A 12,588-nucleotide genomic window follows, 5' to 3' on the forward strand; every position below is an offset into this window, starting at 1 on the left:
GTGAGTTTGGTAAGATCATCTTCATCGCTGGCTGCACGGATTCCCAAAACATGTTCCCTGACACATCTTTTGAATTCTCTTGATGTTAACCCTATGTAGATCAAACCACAGGGGCAAGTGGCATGGTAAATTACACCAATCTTGTTACAAGTAATAGAGTGGGTTATTTTAAACTCTCTCATGCCACTAGAATCGAGAAAATGGGTGCTAGGTACAACATTAGAACATGCCATGCATGATCCACAAGGTTTGCAACCCCATTTGGGACCCTTTGAGCCAAACGCTTTATTGGGTAGGTTACCAGGATAGTGACTCTGGACCAACATGTCACGGAGATTTTTCGCTCGTCTATATGTAATAGAAGGGGAAGGTTGAAGGTATAACTGTAAAGTTGGATTCAGACATAGAATGTCCCAATATTTTAATAAGATTTGACGTACTTCCTCAGATTGAGAGTGAAAGCTTGTAATGAACCTCACCTGGTTATCTTGACACTGCGGAGGCTTGGGCTTCAGGATAGAATCTCTGTTAGTAAATTTAGCCCGTTTGTAGGCTCTTTTGATGGTTTTATGATCATAGCCACGTTCTCGAAATCTGGCACTTAATTCCGCAGCACATTGTTCAAAAGAGTCCATGGTAGAGCAGATCTGACGGGTTCTCAAAAATTGACCTGTAGGGATATTACGTATTAATTTAGTCGGATGTGAAGATTTGGCATGTAATAGGGCATTAGTGGAGGTGGGTTTTCTGTATAGGTCTGAGTATATGAATCCATCCTCATTGATGTTAAACAGAATGTCCAAAAACTCCATGTCCTTTCTGCCACATTTAAGCGTGAGTCTGTTGTTACGGTCATTTTGATTTAAATAATCAATAAAGGCCTGTAACTCCTGGATCCCTTCCAGATGAATATTATATAATCTATGTATCTTGCCCACAGGTGGACCTCATCCACCTGTGGGCAAGTAGCTGAAAGAAAGATGTCTCTCTCCCATGCCCCCAAGAACAGGTTCGCATATGAGGGCGCACATGCCGCCCCCATTGCGGTACCCTGTAAGTGGAGGTAAATGGACTGTTGAAAAATAGAAGTAGTTGTGAGTTAGAGAGAACAACAATAAATCCATGATAAACTCACCCAGTTCAGCATCGAATTCAGACATCTGGAAGAAAGATTTGACAGCGTGGATTCCATCCTGGTGACAAATAGAGGTGTATAAAGACTCAACATCACACGTCACAATTATCATATCTGGATCTACATGAATACCTTCCAAACAACGTAATGTATCAGTTGTGTCCTTGAGATATGATGGTAAGGTTTCCACCATTTGTCGCAATACATGATCGATGAGTTTGCACACTTTTTCACAGATATTATTGCATCCAGAAACTATTGGTCATCCAGGCGGGATTTTTGCGTGTTTGTGAATCTTGGGAAGTAGATAGAAATTTGCTACAGTTGGATTTCTTATCGTAAGATGGTCGACTACTTTTTGGGTCAAGATATTCTTAGACTTAGCCTGTAACAAGATATCAGTAAGTTTGGCCTGAAACTTCAAAGTGGGATTAAATGTCAACTTCTTGTAGCATCTAGAATCCCTAAGTTCTAGAGTATTGTTCAAGAGTATACCGATTCCAGCATATCTTCATTCGTTTATGCAGCAAATTACGTAATGTTGCCTTATTGGCGCGTATAGTGTCTTGATCTGAGCCAGGTGTATGACTGGTGCTTAACAGGTTAGCAGCTTGAGACTTTCCAAGTGGCTTCTCGTGCCATAAAATCCATTAGGAAGAAAAAATCTGTAGAAACAGAACAGTTTTACCCACCAAATCAGAATAACCCTGCCAACACATGCAGGTAATGGGTGCAATGGTTAAATCTCACACCGAACCAAAGAAAATGCACCACCACAAGGGATTTATATCAAGATATAAAAATCTTTATTTAATTTCATATAAAAAATATTGCATATATAAAAAATACATAGAAAGTAGGAAAAAGCAGCACAAGATACATACACGTACAGGACAGAGGGCTATCCCACAAAGCATACATGAAATGTGGAACAAGTCAGAGATAAGTTACATTAAGGTACTAGCCATAATGGACAATATAAAGTGCAAGCATAGTAGCTATATGAGACCTGAACACGAAAAGAGTGATAAAATGAAATGGGGGGATGCCAACCGTACCTATACAAATCCCAACGATAAGTATAAAAAAGAAAATGAAAGTGAAGTACAAATAAATAGACTAAGAAATAATAATGATAAATAATAATTGAAAAATGGAAATAAAAATAGATTGAAATAAAAATAAAAGAGAAAAATAAAAAAAAGAATTATATAAAAAAAATTATTATTATATAAAAAATAATAAAGTAAAATAAAATAAAAATGAAAATAAAAAATGATACTGTGGAAGGTGATTGATATGTGACTGTGAAAAATAACTCAGGGATTAAACCCTGGCATATAGATGAAGTGAAAAATCAATACAGTGAAAAAAAAGAATAGACGAAGAAGTAGGTGAAAAATATCACAAGTGTGTAGAATTACATTATAGAAAATATTTAAAAATATATATATATATAATATATAATAAATAATATATATGTATGTGATAAAAATTGCATAACAATTATAAAGGGTATGTATATGTAAATATATAATGGTAGAGGAGGGGGGAGAAGGGGGGAGGGCGGGAAACAGCGGTGGGAATGAAGGTAGGCGGGATGACCCTGAACCACATGTGAGATGCAGCCTATCAGTGTTCACTGACCCCTGTGATGTCAGAGCCCCTATATAATCGGCGGCCATCTTGCCTCTCTTCATTTCATCTATGCACTCAGATGGAGAGGACGGGACTGCATGTGTGTGAATAGCTCATTCCACAGCGTTACACTGCAACTGCTAGTCACATCGGCATTAGGGAAAGGCAGGAGTGCAGAGTGCTGTGCTGTTACACTGAGAAGGATCATTGATAGCTAATCCTCCTATTCATGTTATTGAGCATTGCAGCAGAGAGGGGCAGATAGCTGTCAGCTGCCTCATACAGATCAACAAGCTGCCTGAACTTTCTGAAGCATCTTATCTTCTCATTTTTCACCTCTATTGAGTTTTTTTTCCTCCACAAATCTTCTGCTGCTCAGAATTGTGTGACAGAGTGCAATTTAGGGTTTAATCCCTGGATTTTTTTTTTGTGGTGCTGCACTGTTGGGTCCTGCTGCTGTTCAGACATAAGTCATATTAGTGTGGACTTTAGTGCCTTTTTACCATTTTTCACCTGTTACTCTGTCTATGTGCTAAATTCAGTGTTATACCACACGTTATACACCTGCCGGTGTATTAAAGAAAAACATATTTTTCCTGAGTACAAATACGCTTTTTCAGTGGCCTTATCATTGCAAAGGGCCTACATACAAGCAAATAACGTACCATATACCACCTTTTTTTCTGTCTCTGTGCTAAATTCAGTGTTATACCGCACGTTATACACCTGCCAGTGTATTAAAGAAAAAAAATGTTTCCTGCGTAAAAATATGCTTAACAGTGGCCTTATCATTGCAAAGGGCCTAAATACAAGCAAATAGCGTACCATATACTACCTTTTTTTCTGTCTCTGTGCTAAATTAAGTGGTATACCACACGTTATACACTGCCGGTGTATTAAAGAAAATACATTTTTTCCTGAATAAAAATACGCTTAACAGTGGCCTTATCGTTGCAAAGGGCCTAAATACAAGCAAATAGCGTACCATATACTATCTTTTTTTCTGTCTCTGTGCTAAAGTCAGTGTTATACTACACGTTATACACCTGCTGGTGTATTAAAGAAATGTTTTTTCTTCCTGAGTACAAATACGCTTAACAGTGGCCTTATCATTGCAAAGGGCCTAAATACAAGCAAATAGCGTACCATATACCACCTTTTTTTCTGTCTCTGTGCTAAATTAAGTGTTATACCACACGTTATACACCTGCTGGTGTATTAAAGAAAAAAAACATTTTCCTGCGTAAAAATACACTTTTTCAGTGGCCTTATCATTGCAAAGGGCCTAAATTCAAGCAAATAGTGTACGCTTAACAGTGGCAATATCATTGCAAAGGGCCTAAATACAAGCAAATAGCGTACCATATACTACCTTTTTTTCTGTCTCTGTGCTAAATTAAGTGTTATACCACACGTTATATACCTGCCGGTGTATTAAAGAAAAAAAAAGGTTTTCCTGCGTACAAATACGCTTAACAGTGCGCTCATCATTGCAAAGGGCATACATACAACCAAGTAGTGTACTATTTAGTACCTGTATTTCTGTATTGGTGCTAAATTCAGTGCTATTCCACACATTAGTATTCTTTGGCTGGTGTATACAACAAAAAAAGAGTTTTTTTCTGCGTATAAATACGCTTAACAGTGCGCTCATCATTGCAAAGGGCATACATACAACAAAGGAGTGTACTATTTAGTAACTGTTCTAATTCTGTCTAGGACCTATATACTTTGAAAGGACAGCTGTGAGTAATCGCCTGCTGCTCTTCTATACCCTCATAAACGCACTAAGTATGTCAGGCAGGGAAGTGCCAGGACGTGCACAGAGAAGGGGAAGAGGCCTACGTACGTCAGGCAGAGTTGGCAGCAGACTGGGGGCGAGTGGCAGCAGGAGTCGCAGCAATAGGCCTGAGCTCCCGTTAACACCCAGCGGTCGTGTCGTCGACCCATCTCTCCTCGTCAATTGGTTTGCACACTCATCCCCATCATCACAAGCTACATCTGACAATCCCAGTCAAGAGTCGGTGGGTTCCTCAGACACAACCCTCAGTTGGCATGGCCTGGGAGCAGTCCCTGTAATCCCATTGCCTTTGTCCTATGCTGTTCCCTCCCCCAAAGAAGTATCTCATGCTTTGGGTTCAGCTCCACTATTTAGCGAGGACGATGTAATAGAGGACAGTAAGCATCTAATGGGCAGCCAAGAATGTGAGGAGACATGCGTCCCTTGCTCCGCAAGGCGGCCAAGTAGTGATGCGGAGAGTGACATGGGAGGCGGTGTTTCAATTGCTCAGGGTCCTGAGGCAGACACTGTTGTGGAACACGAGGAGGACATCAGTGACATGCACACATCTTTTGATGATGATGATGATGATGAAGCCGATCGCAATAGAGAGCCGGGTGCAGAAGCCGGGGCTTCATCATCATCAGGAGAAGAGATTTGCTCTGTCTATGAGGCAGCAAGGTGGTAGCACGGTTGGCAATCAGTGTGGTGGTGGCAGTAGTGGAAATTCAGGAGCCAAACGTGCCAGGGGGAGACCACCTGCTTCGCGGCAAGCTACCATTCAGGGAGGTAGTGGAACAGGGGTTCCTGGAGATGGCGCCAATAGCAGTGAAATAGTGTGAACTACGGGTGGGAAAATCAGCTACTCTGCGGTGTGGTTGTTCTTCATAAAGAATCCGGAGGACCTTAGCGTAGTCACATGCAAAATCTGTGGGCAGAAAGTGAAGCGTGGCCAGGGTCCCAATCTCGGCACCACGGCCCTGCGTCAACACTTGATTCGCCACCATAAAGCGGCCTGGGATAACCGTGGCTCCGAGGTAGTGGTCCAGCCTGCCGCATCACCCAGTGGCCATCCGCTCCCTCCGTCATCCAGCCAAGGCTCCTCCACCTCAGCCGAAGGGAGCATTGTGTAAAACCATCCTTCTTGCGCTCCTGCTTCCTCCGCTCGTAGTCAGCCATTCCGCCAACAATCGATCGGCGGAGCCATGTCCAAGAGACAACAGTATGCGCCCACTCATCAAGTTGAATGTGCTCCTGTCCAAGTTGCTGGTGTTGCAGTCCCTCCCTTTCCAACCGGTGGACTCTGTAGCTTTCAGGGAATTGATGGCTTGTGCTGAGCCGAGGTGGAGAGTCCCAAGCTGTAATTTCTTTGCGAAGAAGGCAGTACCAGCCCAGCATAAGTTTGTACAAGAGAAGGTGAGCCAGTCCTTGAGCCTGTCGGTGTGTTCAAAAGTGCACGGCAGTGCCGACGTGTGGAGCTGTAACTACGGGCAGGGACAATACATGCCTTTTACGGCCCACTGGGTAAATGTTGTTCCTGCACAGCCACAGCAGCAACTTGGACAGGTCACACCGCTTCCTCCTCCACGCTCTCGCTCCCAGGCAGTTGGTCCTTTTACAGTGTGCGCCTCCTCCTCCCCCGTGTCCTCGGCCTCCACTGCACATACAAATCTCGATGGCCCTTCACCGTACCACATGTGTAGGGCACATCGGTGTCAAGCCGTCCTTCACATGGTTTGCCTTGGCGAACGGAGTCACACAGGGGAGGAACTACTGAAGTTCATTAGGGAAGAAATCCGAGTATGGCTTACTCCACGAAATCTGGAAATGGGAACCATGGTGACCGACAATGGGAAGAACATTGTGGCCGTGCTGCGACAAGGAAGTGTGAACCATTCGCCCTGCATGGCACACGTCTTGAATCTGGTTGTCAAGAAGTTCATCAAGTCTTCACTTCATTTGCAAGATGTCCTGACAATGGCAAGGAAACTGTGCATGCATTTCAGCCACTGGTACACCACCAAGCACACTTTGCTTGAGCTGCAGCGTCAGAACGGTATCCCACAACATAGTCTCATTTGTGACGTTGCCACACGTTGGAATTCCACCCTCCATATGTTGGACAGACTATACGAACAAAGAAAAGCCATCACGGATTTTTTGATGATACAAACAGATAGGAGTACTCCCCTATGTAACTTCAATGTGAACGAGTGGCAGCTCATATGTGACACCTGCCGTTTGCTGAGGCCCTTTGAGGAAGCCACATTTTTTGTTAGTCGCTCGAATTACACCATGAACGACGTAATTCCACTCCTACATTTACTCCAAAAAATTATTGAAAACATGGCTGGTAACGGCACAGGAGATGTTGCGCCTACATCAGAAGGCTATATGAGTCCTGTGGGGGATGAACTGGAGGAGGATGATGAGGGGCAGAGCGGAGCACAGTTTACGGTGGATGAAATGGCCGGTGTTTCTGGTCATTGGACAGGAGAGGAGGAGCAGGAGCAGCCAGAGGAGCTGGAGGGTTATTACGAGGTAGGCGAGACAGAGGACCCAGACACACCGTGGCAGTATTCAGTGGAGATGGAGGCAGGTAGTCCCAGTGAGTCACTGTCACAAATGGAACGATGCATGCTCAGTTGCTTGCGTAGTGACCCCCAAATTGTCAAAATTTGTCAGCGCGATGACTTCTGGATCTCCACTTTATTAGACCCTCACTACCGGCCCAGAATGGGGGCCTTTTTTACACCCACTGAGAGGGAGGACAAACTGACCTACTTCAGGGAGCTTCTACGTAGTCGGTTGGCCGATGCCTATCGGCCACATGGTCCATCCACTCGCAGGTCTGACTCGGGGGGCCCTCTGCGCTCACCTTCCACTGCCACGGCTGCTGTAGAGGGGAGGGGTGGCAGGAGCAGTACCGGCTCAATCAGCAGCAGCCTGAGTCTACAGTCGCTGATGAGTAGCTTCCTTCAACCGCATAGTGAAGCTACTCATCAGCAGCAGGTGGACATGGAGCAGGACCTGAACCAGCAGGTGATGGCTTACCTCGACATGACCCTGCCAACAACCGTTGAAGATCGGCTGGACTTTTGGGAAGTCAAACTAGATTTATTGCCGCAACTAGCAGAGTTTGCCCTGGAAAAGCTGTCCTGCCCTGCCAGTAGTGTGCCATCAGAGCAGGGGTTTAGTGCGGCCGGGGCCATAGTCACCCCAAGGCGAACTCGTCTGTCCACTAAAAATGTGGAGAGACTGACATTTGTCAAGATGAATCAGGGATGGGTCAGCCAGGATTTCCAGCCACCAATGACAGATGGGTCTGAGTAGATTGACCATGGTCCTACAACAACATTTTCTCTATTGTGGTTTCTTATGAAACCCTCTGGGGCAGACCTGGGGATTGTACGGCCCGCTTGACACATACGGCCCTTTGATTGGCTCTAACCGGCCCGCGCTGATTGGGGGACAACTATGCTGCCTAATCTGGGGGACATCTATGCTGCCTAATCTGGGGGACAAGTATGCTCCTAATCTGGGGGACATCTATGCTGCCTACTCTGGGGGACAAGTATGCTCCTAATCTGGGTGACATCTATGCTCACTAATCTCGGGGACAACTATGGTCCTAGTCTGGGGGACATCTATGCTGCCTAATCTGGGGGACAACTATGCTCCTAATATGGGGAAAACTGAAGCTTCTGGCCTTGGGCCTATAATTTTTTGAAGTTTAGCAGTAGCTAAATACATGCTTAATGCAAATGTAAACATTAATCTTTAAATGTAAGGGGTTATGAAAACCTCTTGGGTAATGCAAATGCATGCTCCAGACTCATTCTGTGTCTTTCAGGAACTACTTGCCTCCCTGGTGCCTCTGGCCTTAAATTTTTGTATGTTTAGCAGTAGCTAAATACATGCTTAATGCAAATTTCAACAATGATCGCTAAATTCTCCGCGCTCTGCCAGGGCCTTCTCCTACCCCGCCTGGGCCGATCCGAGGACCTCACTAACCAACTCACTAACTAATCCAATCGCTTATAGCAACGGGCAGTGTGTACAAAGGGCAGGGACTTAATAAGCGCAAGCTTATGACCCTCACTTACTGGTAATTCCTCGTTTTAAGATTAAATAATTGCAATCACAGATCCCTATCACGAACTGGTTTCAGTGTGCAACACACACCTGTCCTTGAAAGATAGAGACACGCTAATCCGCTCAGTGGAGCGCTAGTGCGGCCCATCACATCTGAGGCCATAACACACCTGTTATTGCTCGATCTCGCAATTGATCGGGCAAGGTAAGGGGTTATTAAAGCCTCTTGGGTACTGCTGAGGCCTACTCCTGACTGCTCCTGGTGCAATGTATGGAGTAATTAAACACTCTTGGGTGTGTTAAATTGTTATTGTTAAATTTACTGGTAATTTCATCAGTAATAAAATTAAATTTTGCAGAATGCTAACCGTTACACAACGGAACGCTTGTTGCGTGTGATTTTTTTATGAAAAAAAAAATTATAAATAGATGGAGAGGGATTAACTCTGCTTAATCATTTTTGGCGAATAGAATCCTTTTGCCATCTGATTTTTTGGAGACAGATGCACTTACACACATGTAATAATGTTTTTTAACCAAATTTCAAACATTGTGTGGTTTATTACTTTTGAGAAGAATGTCTTTGGGTGGTCCACCATCCTGCATTATAGCGTCTTCTGAACTGCTGTATATGCGCTTGTTTTTTTTTAAAAAAAGGTCTTTTGTTTGACAATTTAGATAAAATTTTGCGTTTTTTTGTGGGGGATTGTGAAGCCCGGGTGACGGGTGTGTAGTGTGTACTCGTGCATCAGTCAACTCCAGTCTGTGTCCATTAGGCAATATATGGGTTACTGATGCAGCAGAGGTGGGGCCTTGGTCTTAGAATTTCAATTATTAAAAAAAAATTGAACATATTGTGTGGTTTATTATATTATAGAAGAATGTCTTTGGCTGGTCCACCGTCCTGCATTATAGAGTCTTCTGAACTGCTGTATATGCGCTTGTTTTAACAAAAAGGTATTTTGTCAGACAATTTTGAAAAAAATTTGTGTTTTTTTGGGGTGGATTGTGAAGCCCGGGTGACGGGTGTGTAGTGTGTACTCATGCATCAGTCAACTCCAGTCTGTGTCCGTTAGGCAATATATGGGTTACTGATGCAGCAGAGGTGGGGCCTTGGTCTTGGAATTTCAATTATTTAAAAAAATTTAACATATTGTGTGGTTTATTATATTATAGAAGAATGTCTTTGGGTGGTCCACCGTCCTGCATTATAGAGTCTTCTGAACTGCTGTATATGAGCTTGTTTTAACAAAAAGGTATTTTGTCAGACAATTTCGAAAAAAAAATTCGTTTTTTTAGGGTGGATTGTGAAGCCCGGGTGAGGGGTGTGTAGTGTGTACTCGTGCATCAGTCAACTCCAGTCTGTGTCCGTTAGGTAATACATGGATTACTGATGCAGCAGAGGTGGGGCCTTGGTCTTGAAATTTCAATTATTTAAAAAAATTTAACATATTGTGTTGTTTATTATATTATAGAAGAATGTCTTTGGGTGGTCCACGGTCCTGCATTATAGAGTCTTCTGAACTGCTGTATATGCACTTGTTTTTTTGTTTTTTTTAAAAAAAGGTATTTTGTCAGACAATTTCGATAAAATTTTGCGTTTTTTTGGGGTGGATTGTGATTTGTGAAACCCGGGTGATGATTGTGTAGTGTGTACTCGTGCATCAGTCAACTCCAGTCAGTGTCTGTTAGGCAATATATGGGTTACTGATGCAGCAGAGGTGGGGCCTTGGTCTTGGAATTTCAATTATTTAAAACATTTTAACATATTGTGTGGTTTATTATATTATAGAAGAATGTCTTTGGGTGGTCCACCTTCCTGCATTATAGAGTCTTCTGAACTGCTGTATATGTGCTTGTTTTAGCAAAAAGGTATTTTGTCAGACAATTTAAAAAAAAATTGCGTTTTTTTGGGGTGGATTGTGAAGCCCGGGTGTGTACTCATGCATCAGCCAATTCCAGGCTGTGTCTTTCAGGCAATCTATGGGTTACTGATGCAGCTGAGGTGGGGCCTGGGTCTAGGAATTTCAATTTAAAAAAAAAATTCAACAATTGTGTGGTTCATTATTTTTGAGAAGAAAGTCTTTGGGTGGTCCACCGTCCTGCCTTATAGAGTCTTCTGAAATGTTGGATATGCGCTTGTGCTTACACAAAGTTGTAAATTTAAAAAAAAAAATGCATACAATTTTGTTGATTTTGGGGCGGATTGTGAAGCCCTGTGTGTACTGGTGCATCAGCCAACTCCAGGCTTTGTCCTTCAGGCAATAAATGGGTTCCTGATGCCGCTGAGGTGGGGCCTGGGTCTGGGAATAAAAAATTTTTGGATTGCAGGTGCTACAAAAAAAGATTGACACACCCTAATCCGTTCAGAGGAGCACGCCTGCGGCCCCGGACATCTGAGGGCATAACACACCTGTTATTGCTCGATCTCAGGAGAAGGGGGTTCATCATCGGGAGAAGAGAGTTGCAGGTTGCCCTTGAGTCAGCAAGGCGGTAGCACGGTTGGCAGTCAGCGTGGTGTGGCAGTAGTGGAAATTCTGGAGCCAAACGTGCCCAGGGGAGACCACTTGCTTCGCCGCAGCTTACCTTTCCGGGAGTTAGCGGGTTACCAGCACCAGTCGATGAAAGATAGAGAAACGCTAATCCGTTCAGTGGAGCGCGCCTGCGGCCCCGGAAATCAGAGGGCATAACACACCTGGAATTGCTTAATCTCGGTAGGGTAGGGTAGGGGGTTATTAAAGCCTCTTGGGTACTGCTGAGGCCTACTTTTGACTGCTCCTGGTGCAATGTATGGGGTAATTAAACACTCTTGGGTATTGTTTTTTTTTTTATTTTACTGATAATTTTATCAGTAATAAAATAGAATTTTCCAGAATGCTAATCGTTACACAACGGAACGCTTGTTGCGTGTGTTTTTGTTATGAAAAAAATAAATAAAAAAATAAATACGGACAGGGATTAACTCTGCTTCATAATTTTGGGCGAAAAAAGTCCTTTGGTGATCTGATCTTTTGGAGACAGATGCGCTTACACAAATATTGAATTCGTTTTTGTAAAAAAATTTCAAACATTGTGTGGTTTATTATTAAGAAGAATGTCTTTGGGTGGTCCACCATCCTGCATTATAGAGTCTTGTGAACTGTTGGATATGCGCTTGTTCTTACACAAAGGTATTTCTTAAAAGAATGTCTAAAATGTTGTTGTTTTTTGGAGGGGATTGTGAAGCGGGTGTGTACTAGTGTTGAGCGGCATAGGCCATATTCGAATTCGCGAATATTCGCGAATATATGGACGAATATTCGTCTTATATTCGCGAATATTCGCATATTCGTTATATTCTCGTTTTATTTTCGCATGTGCGAATATTCGCGTATGCGAAAATTAACATATGTGAATATTAGCATATGCAAGATTAACATACGTGAAAATTCGTATATGCGAAAATTAGCATATGCGAACCTTCGCATATGCGAATTTTAGCATATGCAAATTTTAGCACGCCAGTCTCACACAGTAGTATTACAGCCTTCTTTACACCACACAAGCTGGAAGCAGAGAGGGATGATCACTGTGATGTGTACTGTGAAAAAAAAAAAAATTAAAAAAAAAAACGAATATTCGTAATTACGAATATATAGCGCTATATTCGCGAAATTCGCGAATTCGCGAATATGCGATATTCGCGAATAATATTCGAATTGCGAATATTCGCGAGCAACACTAGTGTGTACTGGTGCATCAGCCAACTCCAGGCTGTGTCCTTCAGGCAATATATGGGTTCCTGATGCCGCAGAGGTGGGGCCTGGGTCTGGAAATGTCAAATTTTTGGATAGCGGGTGCTACCAATGAGAGATCTTTGACAAAAATTTCATATATTGTGTTCGTTTTTTGGGGGGGGGGATTGTGAAGCCCTGGTGTGTATTCTTGCATCAGCCAACTC

Source organism: Hyla sarda, chromosome 3 (assembly GCF_029499605.1).
Source record: "Hyla sarda isolate aHylSar1 chromosome 3, aHylSar1.hap1, whole genome shotgun sequence".
In the NCBI taxonomy this organism is placed as follows: domain Eukaryota; kingdom Metazoa; phylum Chordata; class Amphibia; order Anura; family Hylidae; genus Hyla; species Hyla sarda.